The 15,417-nt window shown below is 37.0% G+C and overlaps 2 long non-coding RNA genes across 5 annotated transcripts in view; one reads left to right on the forward strand and one right to left on the reverse strand.

Moving 5' to 3' along the window:
- Nucleotides 1-15,417, forward strand: part of LOC144307662 (uncharacterized) — a 251,529-nt gene that overhangs the window by 38,104 nt on the left and 198,008 nt on the right. The window lies entirely within an intron of this gene.
- LOC144308133 (uncharacterized) overlaps nt 3,534-15,417 on the reverse strand; it is a 38,398-nt gene continuing 26,514 nt past the window's right edge. Inside the window, exons 2-3 of the long non-coding RNA XR_013374757.1 lie at nt 4,042-4,178; nt 3,534-3,820 (exon numbers count right to left, since the gene is read on the reverse strand). This is a non-coding gene — a long non-coding RNA (uncharacterized LOC144308133). The remainder of the gene's footprint in view (nt 3,821-4,041; nt 4,179-15,417) is intronic.

Raw genomic sequence — 15,417 nt, forward strand, 5'->3', positions numbered from 1 at the left:
TTAATTGTAACACATGTACCATACTAATGAAAGATGTTAATATTGGGAAAACTGGGTGTTGGGTATATAGGAACCCTTTGCATTATCTTTGCAAGTTTCCTGTAAATCTAAAAGATTAAAGAAAAGGAGACAAAAAATGTTAAAGATGCACTTAAATAAGAAAAGAGATAATTTTTTTAAATTAAAGAAACACAAAAAGGGGAAAACTGTAACAGAAAAAGAAAAATCCTAAGTCCAAAAAAAAAATTTTTAAGCCCCAAATATAAAGAAAAACAGAACAAAACTCCAGATCCAAAGAAAGGGAAAAAAGCATAGAAAAGAAAAACACAAAAAAGGAAAGAACCCAAGGAAACAAAGAAACAAAAAAAAGAATAAAGAACAAAGAAAAAAATACCCAGGAAAAAAGTTAAAATCTCAACAAAAAAGCAAATAAACTAGAGTAAAACACCATAAAACAACAAACTGAACAATTGAAAACAAAAACCCCATAAAACAAATATCTGAAAACACATGAAAGTAAAATAAATCTCCTAAACAGAGAAAGATATTCCCCAAATCACAACAAAAAAGGAAAAACAATGGGAAAGAGAAGGAGAGAACAGCAGCAGCTGCCGCAGCAGCAACAAAAGCAACAAAGGGAAATAAAATACTCAAGCACTAAAAAGGATAAAAAGAAAAAAATCCAAAAGGGCAAAAAGCACAAAAGAAAAAGAAAACAAAAAGTAAAATCTTAAAGGAAAGAGGGAACCCCAATAACTATAAAAAACAAATTTGGGAGAGAGAAGTGATTTGCTTTCTGTGGGTAGTTTTGTAGAATGGAAGTATCCACAAAATGTGGATGTCCACAGCACCCTTTGGGAGCCACTGGTAGGAATATAACATAGGCAGACAGGCATTTAGGTGGCTCATTACCACCATATTAACTTTTTTCCCAAGTGAGTCTGAAAACCTGATCGTCTTACCCAAAGCCCTTGAGCCTTGTTTTATTTTACCAGGGTCTAAGAGATAAACATTTATTGATGGGTCAGGTCTGAGATCTGTATTGGACTGTGACTGTCCAGATAAAGATACTGGTTTCTCTTTCAAGAGTTATTTATTATGATTGATGGCAGTTGCTGGCTGGGCCACAGTGAAGTCAGTACTATGTAGTCCCTCTTGATACTCTGCTGAGTCAAGGCCCTGGAAATTACTAACCACTAACCTAACCAGGAACTAGAAGGCAGTCTTGGTTTTTATTTTTTTTGTTTTTTCGTTTTTTTAAACCAACATATGATTCCACCCATGTAAATGAATACAGAGATAGGGATTGTCCTGAACAGCTAGAATCTCAAATAGCAACAATCCCATCAGTGACCCTGGGTTTGGCATTAGAGTACATTATGTGGTAGTTTTGGTTAATATTATTTGCCCTACCTTTAAAATTCTGTTTGGCTTAAATTGATGTTAAAATATATTTGGATTATCAGATTGCATCTTGATTGAGTGGCAGAAGGTAATAGCTAGGATGAAACATTGAATTTAGTTAATTCTTAAGTCAAGTTATTTCAATGAGAATCATTGAAAATTTGATAATAATGATAATGATGATGATGCTTGTGTGTGCATTCTGATACACCAGTTCTCTCCTCTGGTCCTTATCTGGCTAGAAGTGGTAGCAACTGGTGGCTACAGTGATTGGGCTGTTGGGCCACCCTCACAAGTCATACCAGTGAGTGACCAGGAGCCAGAGGCCTTTATATTCCCAGTGACCATGTAATCCTCCTGGGTCCTGGAGTCTGGTGCTACTTGAGCTTAGCACCTAGAATGGTAATGTTGGACACTTTGGGGACAGATCATGCATACTGCAATGTTATTGGCCAGCTGAAGGGTCATACCTAGAAACTGAGTTAAGATGTACAATGGATAGAAACATGAATAAAAGGAAGGATTATGATATCTAGAATGAAGGCTTTAGTCCTAGCTCAATCCCATGTGAACCAAGTTGTCTTGGGCAAGTCACTTAACCTCTCTTAGCTTCTTCTATATGTGTACTTCATACATATATTGAATGTCTGTTTTTTCCCTCATGATGAAAATTTGAATTGAATCACAAATGAAAAATATAAATATATAGTGAAAAAGCTATTCTCTATTAAATCAGGGTAGTATGGTAACTTTAAGTTACCATAACAAAAAACAGGATGATGCATTGATTGCAAACCAGTTTTTTTTCCATCATGTTTTGCCATGTGCATTTTTTTTTCTTAGTTTGTCTTCCACCCCACATCCTAGTCAAATCAGTTTCTTTCTGATACTTTGTTCAGTATATGACACTTCAGGGGCATATTCAGTGGTTACAAAACCTTTTGGGATCAGGAGAGACCTTGGATTGAGTGATGATATCCTGCCTGACACCAGGGGATTGGACTAGGCTAGTAGTCTTCTAGTTCTACTTATAGTTTTCACACACCAAATATTTTCCAAAAATATTAAGGCTTCACAGGAAGCTGCCAATTTATTATTTTGCCAGTTAAATACATTATAAAATAACAAGTATTCTCTGTGCTTATCATCATTTCATAAAAGAAGGAATATTTTAACATCAAAAAGAATGGACATAGTCTCAAAATTGTAAAAATTTTAACTTTATACTTGTATTTCTCATATTTCCCTTGGACCAGTGATGTTTATTATCATCTGATATTTAGGAACTATGCCATTAGATCTTAGTTCTAGTTTTGACTCTGTCACTAATTTATTGTGTGACATTTGGCCATGTTTTTGCTCCATTTTCCTGTTTCTTCATTCCTAGAATGGAGACAATTAAAGTAGATGAGATCCAAGCTCCTTTCTAGCTCTAATGTTCGATATACTGGGATTTGTAAAGGTTCTTCTAGTCCTTGGAATCAGATTTTGTGTTGAAAAAAAAAGAAGAGTTTTAATTACAGAACCCCAAACCAAGTAGCAAGCAATTCACATTTCTGGCATGCAGATAACAGAACAAATGTTCTGTACCAGCCATGATGGAAGACATCAGGTCTTCCCCTTTTCATATTTTTTTATACTTGGGGGGGTTAAAGGTTGTTTCTTTGATGTCAAACTGTTGCTCCTCTAACATTTCTTACAATCACTGTATTATCCTGTTTTGCTTCATTTTTACTTCTAAATAATACAAACTCAAAGCCTTCAGGTCTTCCTCTGGAATTCATTTCTGTTTGGTGTTGGTTGATACAGAAAGTTTTTTTTTAAACCTCTTATCTCTTTTTTTTCCTCCCTTCTGCTCCTATCCCCTAATATGAACTTTCCATTTTATTTTTTCTTTCTTTTTCCTCTTTAGACAGAAAGCATGACCTTAGCTGTTGGCATGGTCCATAAATGGCATTATCTGAATTCTTGGCCAAATCCCAATTGAAGTATGTTGGGTTACAGTTGGTTCTAGGTAGCTAGAGGAACTATAAAATTAATTAGCAACATAATTTTGAGCTTTACCTGCCTTGTAAAAGTGTACTAGTATTTGTACTAGAAAGCACTTTCTGGCCCAAATCCTACTCTGCTGTTTTAAGAATATTTGGATTTTAAATGCAACATTTTGAGTAAAGTGGTCATTTTATTGGCAACCTCAACTTCACTAGTCCTGGGCAAGAAATACAAGAGCAAACTCAGGACTTCAAGGCTACTACTGTCTTGGAGTTTAAGGAGAGCTCAGTCTGTACTTGTCTTAAGAGATCCTAGGTCTCCAAAGATGATATTCTGTTTTCTTTCCTCCACTTCTGCCTCCAGTGCCTCTCTTCATAATATGTTTTCTTGGCATTTATTTGTGTGACATCTGAAGGGTGGGTCACTGAAAAAAAAAACATGGCATTCAAGAGGCAACCCAAATTATGGTAGTTTCTTTATATCAAATTTACTTAAAAATAAACCAAAAATTCAATTTGGATTTAATTTCTTTAGTTCATTATTGAGAGTGATGTGTTTTGTCTCTGGGAAGGCCTGAGCTGAGGCCATTTCTCTGTGATCCACAACCTGAGCACCCCCAACCCCATCCGCTGCCTGTGTACCTACCCTAGAGCTTTGCCCAAGAGCTGGGCCTTCACAGCCTGGGGTAGTGGATTGTGGCATAGTGCACTTCTGGATTCTTCCAGCTGTACTCTCACTGGGGAAAATCAACTTTGAAGTGAAGCTGAGGCCCTGCCAGGAAACTGAAAAGGGGTTATTAAAAATGATATTTTTCAAACCATAAGTGATGTTTTGCTAACAGAGGGTAACAGGTTACTTGGAATCTGAACTGCTTTGGGTTTTGGATTAAATTGCAAAATTGGCTGAGATTTCAGACCCCCAGGGGGTCCATCTTGAGGGCTGGAGGACACAATTGAAAGGATATTAAATGCTGGCTGCATCTACACATACCAACCAACTAGTTAAAAAGGGAGAATTCACTAAAATCTGTTTATTTAGTGTTGTGGACAAAGAAACATTTGATTTTAGCCTTGTTCTTTTTTTTAACTTAGTTTTATTTTGGATTTATTTATTTAGCTTTATTTTAATAAATTCAGGCTTAAATATTTTGAATATGGAAATAGCTTGTATTTCTCCTGTAAGCATCATATTGTTTAGAATTCCACTATATTCTCCCTCACATTTCTACTCCCAACAGATTTCAATTGTGACGATTCTATCTTAAGAACAGAAAAGGAGCTCTATTGGATTCTTTACAACATCACTATCCCATTGCACTCTCCAACTGTTTCCCCTAACAAACTATGACAATATCTGAAATTTGATTATTAGCTTTAACTTTTTGTTCATTTAGGTCCTTAAAGGAGTTTTAGTTTCAAAGAGTCCTCATTTTAGTATTTGTGGCTTATCCAGGCCTTTGGGCCACTGCAGCACGAAAGGGCTTTCTGTCCTTATGTACTTCTGTTGGGTTCTTAGAAGTATTCCCTTCTATAGTTCTGTTCCACAAAACTTTCCCAGCCTTATGTTCTCTGATTCCCCCTTACTGGACCACTTGTTCTTCCTTTAACATTGTTGGAGTGTATTAGCTGTAGCCTCCATGTGAGCCTTGGCTATGGCATTGTTAAGCCATAGTCTCTAGGGTACCCTTTAGTCACCTGACAAGATTTGCTTGGTAAAATTTGTAGGGAAAAGTTGCTCTTACCTTATTATTAGCTCGTAACCTGGTATTTCTGGACTTGAAACCTGTGGTTTTGAGCTACTCTTACTTTGATCATGGCCACCCAGAATTTTGTTGTGGACCTGGCCTTGCATTGCCTCTCTTGCTCCCCATTCTTAGGCCCAGTAGGCTCCCCAAGAAAAATGACTTGAAGAACCATGGCCAAAACCCAAAATTAATTGGAGTTAGTGGATGTTGGGGATAGGGGTAGACGATAATTTCCAAGTATCTAATCCCACTTGAATATTTTCCAAATTCAGGATTTAAGAAGTACTTTAAACTCTTAGGATAGAAGAGGCCCTTAGAGATCTTCTTGTGCAACCTCCTCATTTTTATGATGAGGTGACCAAGGTTGGTGTAGGGATTTGGCCAACATCACAGAGCTAGTCAGTGGGAGAACTGGGATGAGAGTCTTGGTCAGTAAAATAAGTTGTCTAATGTTACAGTTAGTGAGGACTGATGCTGAGATTCAGTCCATAGCCATTTCAACTCTCAAGGAACTCTTTCCAGTTTTCTTCCCAGTCTAATTAATAAGAGAAAATAGCAAGTACACAGAAAATACCAAATCAAGTACACAGAAAGTACACAGAAAATACCTATTCAAGTATTAGAACTTTTTGATGTCCCAGATCTATCATCTTAGGTCCTGCTCTGACCCCCCCTAGCCACCCCTCTCCATGGAATATCTGAGGTGGAAGTTCTCCTTTTGATTTCTAAGATAGTCTATGGAAGGAAGGTGAGGGAAGTTTTCTGCCTCTACAGAAGGCCAGTGTTGGCCCAAGGCCAACTTTCCTGTTTCTCCCAGGCAGATTCCACAGTAAATGGGTGTAGGAGCAGGCACAATTGGCCCAGACTGTTTTTATTTGGTCTGCAGTGTGGGAGATCAGACGTTCTGAAGAGAATTGAAAACACTTCTTTCTTTGGATTCCTGGGGCTGTGTAGGGAGAGATTGGGCCCCACTTGGCACAGAGTTGATTACACATTCAAAAAAGCTCCAGTATTGTTGCTCAAGGCTAAATGGAAAGTTTTCCTTGCAGTCAGGGCCGACTCCTAAACCCCACACCTTCTTAAGCCTCTGATTAAAAGACACCTGCCGCCAAGGAGACCAGCAAACAATAAAGCTGTGAGGGGCTGCTCAGAAAATCCCTGAGGGTGAATCAGCAGTAGTGGAGCCTGGATGGGAAGAATACAATGATTTGGCACCTCTTTTGGGTCCCAGCTTTTTTCCCCCTGAGATTTAAACAAAAACTTTCTTTGAATCGCTGGAAGTAGAGTTTTTCTTTTCTTAACTCATTTATATGTCCTAAGCTTATAAAAAATATCACTTTGCTGAATGCTACTCTGTCCAAAGAGTTAACTATCTCCTTTATTTTTCATTTGAGGTAAGAATGCCAGCCATCTCACCTTTTATCATGTCTTCTTCAAAATGTTTTAAAAAGAAGAGACTAGAGGGGCACCTGGGTGGCTCAGTTTTTGACCTTTGGCTCAGGTCCCATGGTCCTGGGATCCAGTCCCAGGTGTTAGAAGAAAGTTATAATTAGTGCTAAGGAAAAAAATAATGCCTCACAAATAGAAGAACTTCAGACTTATTGAGGAGGAGAGGGCTTTTCAAGACCTCTTGAATGAATCTGCCTTCATATGAGACTATTTCTGGAGATAGCCTCCTGTTAATCAGTGTAAAGAATTATTTTTAAATGTTAATGATTATTTATAACCTCATGTACTTTCAAACAATATTTTCAATTGCTAGGAGTACAAATTTTGATCTGATGGGAAGTCATTGCAAAGAAACTCCTGCAACTGTCCCTGATGAAGTATTTACCCAGAGCAAAGCACATTGTCCTAGTTGTCTTGGTGATAGACAGCTTGGCAGTAAGAGCTGTCTGCAGAGCTCTGAGGTGGGGTTGAACTGTCTATAAAGTCTCCATTCAAGTTTGGCTAATTGAAATTAGGAAGAAAATTAATGTAGAAAGAAGGCAAAAAAATTATACCTCCAGTCAGGTTTTGCATGTCTGTCAATGTACTGGGTAAAAAAAAATTTGAGGAGTTCCTCTGTTATTTTTTCTATGTTATTGTTATGTATTAACTGGCACATTAGCTTATAAGACAGGGTTACCAGTATTGGAAACAGACATTTTCCAAGGACCCCAAATGAAGCTGAACTGTGTCACTATTCACACTTCATCATAGTGATGAAGTTTTGGAATATAGATGAGGTTTGGAGCCAACAACCAAGAAAGAATTCTTGAAACATCTTTGGTGCAAAATGGTGGTTTTATTAAAGCACGGGGACAGGACCTGTGGGCAGGAAGAGCTGCTGGCCCGGTTCTGTGAGGGGTGGCTGATTATATACCTGGGAGTTGGGAGGGGTTTGAGGATAGCGTTCTCTAAGGAATTTTGGAAGCAAGGTTTTTAGGACCTTGAGGGGGCTAGCTATTGTTGGGGAAAGATCACGTATTACCATCTAATAAAATCTGAGTCATGAGACTCTTCAGATGGATATCGGTGGGCCATGTGCTTGGGGGATGATTGCCAACACATATCTTGGGGGTTTAGAAATAAAAGGAAATTTCTAAAGGAATTTTTATATGTTAAAGTAGACTTAAAGGCTCCTGGGAGTTGGGCAAAGATTTAAGATTGCCTTCAGCCCTTAGCAAAGTATGAACATCGAGACAGTTGAGTCTGTAGAGGAATGTCCTCTTGCCTGTTTCAAAAACCTGTCAATGTGCTGCCCCGGGCTCATGCTTTGTCCTCAGCTAGCCCTGTGTTCCCCCATCAATAGTACCCAAGGCACAGAGGAAGCAAGGAGCATGCCACTGGAAAGTGACCTTACTAGCATCCAGGTAAAAATGATATATCTTTAGCCAGGAAAGGAAGCACTGTGCTCAAGGCCAAAAGAAACCAAGAGAGATGCCTTTATCCTCAAGTCTATGAAACTCCAGTAGTTGTGCATAAAAAAAATTTCATGTGTGTATGCACATGTGCATTTTTCTGGAGTCTACCTTTTATTAGTGCTCTAAGAATCTCAAATCCTCCAAAAGTTAAGAAACATTGTTACATAGATTCAGATTTATAAGCTTGGCCTGTAGTTAGTTTCTTTACCTCGTATTTGGGTACTGAAGTGGCAGGGGAATGGTAGAATCTTATGTGTTCACCATATAGACACACTAACTAGACATGCTCTAGCTTAGAATCATTGGGTGTGGAGATCATTTAACATATTATTCTTTGGGTAAAATAAAAACATAAAAAAATCTTTATTTTTCCTTAGATATGCCATAACTCATAATGTAGAATAACATTTACAGAACTACAAACACACACACATATATAAACATATATATAAATATATATATAAGTATAAATTAAAGCCTTTCTCATCTATTTTTGTGTCATTTAATTTCATTCTATCTTCATTGCTTTAAGTATTTCTCACTTCCATGGAGTATTGAAACACCCCTATTTCTTCATTTTATAAAGTCATTATTTATCTCTCTGTATGATGTTGGCATTAAGTAGAGTCTCAATTGGTGATAGTCTTACTCTGGTAAATGTTCTTAGTTATCATTAACTAATTAGTCTCTTTTATTCTGGTCCCCCGTCTCTTCCAAATCACCTACCATCTCTACTGTCAAAAATCCAGAGCAAAACATTTTGACTTTTAGGGAAAAATCAGGTTATTTGAAGTGCCTATCAAGATATTAAATTCTTGGAAAGTGAGAAGATAGTTTATTGAGTATAATTGTTGGCTCTTTATGAGATGACTACAGGTGGTCACCACACCATTCTTAGTATGTGAAAAACATAAATATGCCAAATTCCCACTCCATTTTTTAAAAAGATTTTATTTATTTATTCATGAGAGACACACACAGAGAGAGAGGTAGAGACACAGGCAGAGGGAGAAGCAGGCTCCATGCAAGGAGCCTGACATGGGACTTGATCCTCAGTCTCCAGGATCACACCCTGGGCTGTAGGTGGCACTAAACCACTGAGCCACCCGGGCTGCCCTCCCACTCCATTTTGAACCTCCCTCTTTCCAGGGGTAGAGGCTGGCATTAGGATGAATGTCAGAATGGGGTAAGGTCATTTGTTTTACACATTACCTGGTAATTTATAAAACAGTTGAAAGCGTAATGGTGTGTTGTTTTAGGCCACAACAAAATGACAGGATTAAACTAGTTGGATCAAAAAGTTCCTGGTGTCAAAATGACTGCATAAAAATCTAAATTGATGCTCAAAGTGCTGCCTCTTTCAGAGGGCTTTCTCACAGTGAAGCTGAAAACTCTGAATCAACATGTCAAGATATGAATAATTTAAAAATCTTTTCACACTTATGGAACGGTCTATTAAGGATAAAACTGCTTCAATGTGGATGGAACTGGAGGGTATTATGCTGAGTGAAGTAAGTCCATCAGAGAAGGACAATTATCATATCGTTTCACTCATACGGGGAATATAAGAAATAGTGAAAGGGATTATAAGGGAAGTAGGGGACATGAGTGGGAAAAATTAGAGAGGGAGACAAAACATGAGAGACTCCTAACTCTGGGAAATGAACAAAGGTTAGTGGAAGGGGAGGCAGGCGGGGGGATGGGATAACTGGGTGATGGGCACATTTTACATAAATTTACTCATTGAATCTTTAACACAACCCTAAGAATAGGTACAATTATTATCTCTACTTCACAGACAATGAAAGTGATAAACAGAGAACCCTTGATGACAGGTGGCTGAACCAAGGTTTGAATCCAGGCAATCTAGCTTCAGACTCAGTCAATCCATATAAATTGTTATAACATTACTACTTTACATTAACATAATTATTTGTTTATTGCAACATTTGTGTATGTGGGTATTTATTTATACTCTATCATATTCTGGAAAGTATGTCAGCTTAGAATATCAAGTAAGGTAAAAAGTATAGGTGGTTATTTTATTTCTTATTAGAGGAAATAGGCAGAGATAAATTCAATTAAGTAGCAGTACAGCCAGGAGTGGAAGCAGAGTTAGTTGATTCATAAGAAGGTATATGCAATTATTGTTTATTTGGCAAATTTTATAAGGGCTATGAAGCACAGTTAAATGAAAGGGAATATTTTTTATTTTTTAATTTTAATTTAATTTAATTTAATTTTAATTTTTTAAAATTTTTTATTGAAGTTCAATTTGCCAACATTTAGCATAACACCCAGTGCTCATCCCTCCAAGTGCCCCCCTCAGTGCCCATCACCCAGTCACCCTCCCACCCAGTGCCCAACCCCCCGCCCACCTCCCTTCCCACTACCCCTTGTTCATTTCCCAGAGTTACGTGTCTCTCATGTTTTATCACCTTCACTGATATTTTCACTCATTTTCTCTCCTTTGCCTTTATTCAATGAAAGGGAATATTATAAATGAAAATGTGGTAACATCCCAGTGCCACTGGAAGGATCTGGTACATAGTGAATGTTTAGTAGGTATTAAGACACACTGTTTAAGGCAGTGGCACTATACAGATAAATATGACAAGGTTCTTCCTCTCAAGGAACTTACAGTCTAGTTGAAGAGTCAACCATGGATACAATAGTATGGCCCATGCTATGGTGAGAGAAGAGGCAGCCAGGGCACATCTTTGATGGCCTTGTGCATGACACTTAGAGGGTTCAGTTTTTTTCCCCAAGCAATGCAGATCCTTTCAGCTATGGCAGTAATCTGATCAAATTTATGGGAAATTTCACACTGATAGAAATACAGAGAATATATTGGATAAAGATGAGATTAGAAGCTTTCAACCTTGACCTGTTTCTAATTTTGTGTTGTATAATTCATTCGGTCTTACTTGCTAATTCCTTGATTCATTCAAACATTTTTAATGGCTACCTACTATCTTTGCTGGATATAAAACTGAAAAGAACTGCCCTCCAGGACCTCACAGCCCAGCTGGGGAGACATTCATTGTGAACACAGAGATGACAAAAGAGTTTTAATTGTTATATGGATACAGTGATGGGGAAGCACAAACTGGAGTGTCTGGGGAGAGTCTCCCCTGTTAGATTCTAAGAGCTCCTTGAGGATACAAGACTGTTTTATTTTCCTGTATCTACTGAAATAGTGCAAATACATAGAAAATCTCAGTAAAAATATGTTTGTTTTGTTGTTATTGTTATTGTTATTTAGTGTCTGGCATTTCCACTGGCAATGAGCCCCATGATGGCAGCTCAGATCTTAGGTCTGCTGTTGTCTCCTCATCTCACCTAACCTTTTTCACTCCTTGGTAAAATTAATGTATGAAATCATTGATAAAAATACTTCATTCTTTCATGGATCATTCTTCTCTTCCTAACACAGTAATATACATAGTAGTTGGAAAAATTCACTCACTCATTAGAAAAGGTCCCATAATAGATGCCCAAAGCTGTGATATTATTTCTTTTGGTTTTAAGAACATAGCTAGGTAGGATTTTATGCTGCATAAACTCAGAACCATTAAAAATAAAAAGAACAGGCTGTAAGAGTCAAGTTCATTTTTTTTTCTAGTATCAGGATAACATCCAGTAGAGGAATTGCTGCTGGACAGAGAGAGAACTGAGTTCACTATCTTAGACTTAGCAATAGCCTTTTGGGAAATCTTTGGAAAACTGACTCCTCAGGGAAATTTGCTCAAAATCTGTTTCAGAAGATTTTCAGTCGGGTTCAGTTCTGGAAAAAGACCATTGGATATAGACAAGACAACTGCTTTCATTTTGCCCTGATTTTGAGACTTTCACCACAGGCTGCAATTTGTAACTCCAGCTCGTTGCTAATTTATGTCCAACTGGTGATTTCTGACCCCAGATATTTTTTTCAAATCTTTAGATATGACAGTTGTGTTATATTCTTGGTTTCCTTGCAAGAGAATGAGGTTGATAAAAATGCAGTGTAGGTGAATGTAAATGGCAGAGACCTAGTTTGTTGTTGCTTTTTAAATTACTATTATATCAAGGCTCATTATTAGTGGAGGACTCTGAAGTTATTAAACTGTGGTTGGTCTTTTCTGAATTAATTTATGTTCAAGTAGTGGGAGTTATCCCCTATCTTTCATGTATAATTATAAAAGGAAGTTTGGTTGGTTGACCTGAACAGTGGTATTCTTATAATTTCAGTTGAGGGAAAGAGAGATAGAGACAGAGAGGAGGAGGAGGGGTGATGGGAGAGGTAGGGAAGGAGATTTTGGAAGGGAGGGAGTTTTGCACAACTCATTCAAAAGCAAAAGAAGTAAAAACGAAGAAAAATTATGGAGAAGATCTGAATAGGATAATTCAATTAGGTTATGCTAAGTAAACTAAATTCTGGTGTTATTTCAAAAAACATTACAAATTCTCATCTTGTATTAACTAGAGACTTGCTCCTGATGTTTATTCCAGTTCCAGGTGATAGACCCTAACTAAACCAGATGGTGGAAGGGAAAAGAGATGAAACATGATATTTTTCTTAACATCAATTCAGGCCCAATTCAAGCAATCTTCCTCCATCTAACTGTATAAATCAGAAGATCCATTTTATTAATATTTGTTTGATCATTATATTTATAGCTATGAAACTAGTTAGTCCTGCAGACAGGATGGGGACTCAGAGAGGAAATCAGAGGCTCTATCACCAAATATATTTCCCATAGATGTTTTATAACCAGGGTACAATGATTACCACATGCTGTAAATGTTTATTTTTCTTTGACAGTGCCCAATGGAACACACTAAGAGTGTTAAATTAAGTAAACACAACAGCATTATAAGATTTTTATAGTTCCCAAACTTCTGCAGTGATACCCTTGATATCTTTGATTTCACTTCAAGCAATGGAGGTCCATTTTTCTATAACATTTCTAAATTACTACAGTGATTGAATCAGCTATTATTTGTACATCCAGAGTACATACCAGACAGCCACTTTGCTTGCAGTAACTATGACAACCTGAATTTTGTCAGCAGGATCAACATTCCTGAGTAGAGGGTCCAATGATTTCTTTCAGAATAAAGGAAGACTTTTAAGAACTGGCATTTGCCAGTAAGAAAGCATTGTGAATGAGAATATTGGGAAGCTGATATATGTTCCAAGGAAGGATACTTGCAGGGGATTTTGCTGAGAAGGAAAAGTCATTTATAATACAATTAATGTGTGTGTCTGTATCTGTGTTTGTGTTTGTGTGTCTGTGCACCTACTCTGAAAGTATGAGCAAAAATTGCCCTTAAGACATTTAGACTAGATCAGAAATTCTCTGAGTTGGAGGGGATCTTTATATTTTTTCCTTTTCATTCTTTTTATAATATTATTTTATTTTCTTATTTTTTTGTATTTTTTAAATTGGAGTTTGATTTCAAATTTTTATTTAAATTCTAGTTAGTTAACATATACTATAATATTGGTTTCAGGAGTAGAAATTAGTGATTCATCACTTACATATAACACCCAGTGCTCACCATAAAAGTGCCCTCCTTAATACACAACCCATTCCTCCACCCACCTCCCTCCATCAAGCCTCAGCTTATTCTCCATCATTAATGGTCTCTTATGGTTTATTTCCCCTCTTTCTTTTTTCCTTCTTTCCATATGTTCATCTGTTTTGTTTCATAAATTCCACATATGAGTGAAATCATATGGTATTTGTCTTTCGCTGACTGACTTATTTCACTTAGCATAACACCCTCTAGTTCCATCTATATCATTGCAAATGGCAAAATTTAGTTATTTTTGATGGCTGAATAATATTCCATTATATATATAATCAAATATATATATAGATCAAATATATATATATATATGCCACATCTTCTTTATCCATTCATCAGTCATCAGTCAATGGACATTTGGGATCTCTTCATAGTTTAACTATTGTTGATAATGGTACTATAAATAACAGGCTGCATGTATGCCTTTGAATCTGTATTTTTGTATCTGTTGGGTAAATATCTAGTAGTGTAATTGCTGGGTCATGAAGTAGTTCTGTTTTAACCTTTTTGAAGAATCTTCATACTGTTTTCTAGAGTGGCTATACCAGTCTGCATTCCCACCAACAATGTAAGAGGGTTCCCCTTTTTCTGCATCCTCACCAACATCTGTTGTTTCCTGTGTTGTTAATTTTACCCACTCTCACAGGTGTGAGGTGGTACCTCATCTTGCTTTTGATTTATATTTCCCTGTTGATGAGTGATGATAAGCATCTTTTCATGTATCCATTAGTCATTTGTACCTCTTTGGAAATATGTCTATTCATGTCTTCTGACCATTTTTTAACCGGATTATTTGTCTTTTGGGTGTTGAGTTTGATAAGCTCTTTATAGACTTTGGATACTAACTATCACATATGTCACTTGCAAATATATTCTCCCATTCTGTAGGTTGCCTTTTAGTTTTGTTGACTATGTCCTTTGCTATGCAAAAGCTTTTTATTTTGGTGAAGTCCCAATAGTTCATTTTTGCTTTTGTTTCTCTTGCCTCTGGATATGTGTCTAGCAAGAAGTCGCTGTAGCTGAGGTCAAAGAAGTTGCTGCCTATGTCCTCCTCTAGGATTTTGATGCATTCCTGTCTCACATTTAGGTCTTTCACCCATTTTGAATTTATTTTGGGGTATGGTGTAAGAAAGTGGTCTAGTTTCATTCTTCTGCATGTTTCTGTCCAGTTTTCTCAACACCATTTGTTGAAGAGAGTGTCTTTTTTTTCCATTGGATATTCTTTCATGGTTTATCAGAGATTAGTTGACCATACACTTGTGGGCCCATTTCTTGGTTTTCTATTCTGTTCCATTAATTTATATGTCTGCTTTAGTGCCAGTACCATACTGCTTTGTCATATAGCTTAAAGTCTGGAATTGTGATGCCTTCTTCAGCACTGATTTTCCCTTTCAGGATTGCCGTGGCTATTTGGGATCTTTTCTGGTTCCATACAAATTTTAGGATTGTTTTTTCTAGCTCTGTGAAAAATGCTGGTCATATTTTGATAGGGATTGCATTAAATGTGTCAACTGCTTTTATTAGACATTTCAACAACGTTTGTTCTTTCAATCCATGAGCATGGTATGTTTTTCCATTTCTTTGTGCCCTCTTCAATTTCTTTCATAAGTATTCTATAGTATTCAGAGTATAGATCTTTTACCTCTTTAGTTAGGTGCATTCCTAGGTATCTTATGTTTTTGGTACAATTGTAAATGGGATAGATTCTTTGATTTCCCTTCCTGCTGTTTCACTATTGGTGTATAGAAATGCAGCAGATTTCTGTACATTGATTTTTTATTCTGAGACTTTGCTGAA

This window comes from Canis aureus, chromosome X, assembly GCF_053574225.1.
Source record: "Canis aureus isolate CA01 chromosome X, VMU_Caureus_v.1.0, whole genome shotgun sequence".
NCBI lineage: Eukaryota > Metazoa > Chordata > Mammalia > Carnivora > Canidae > Canis > Canis aureus.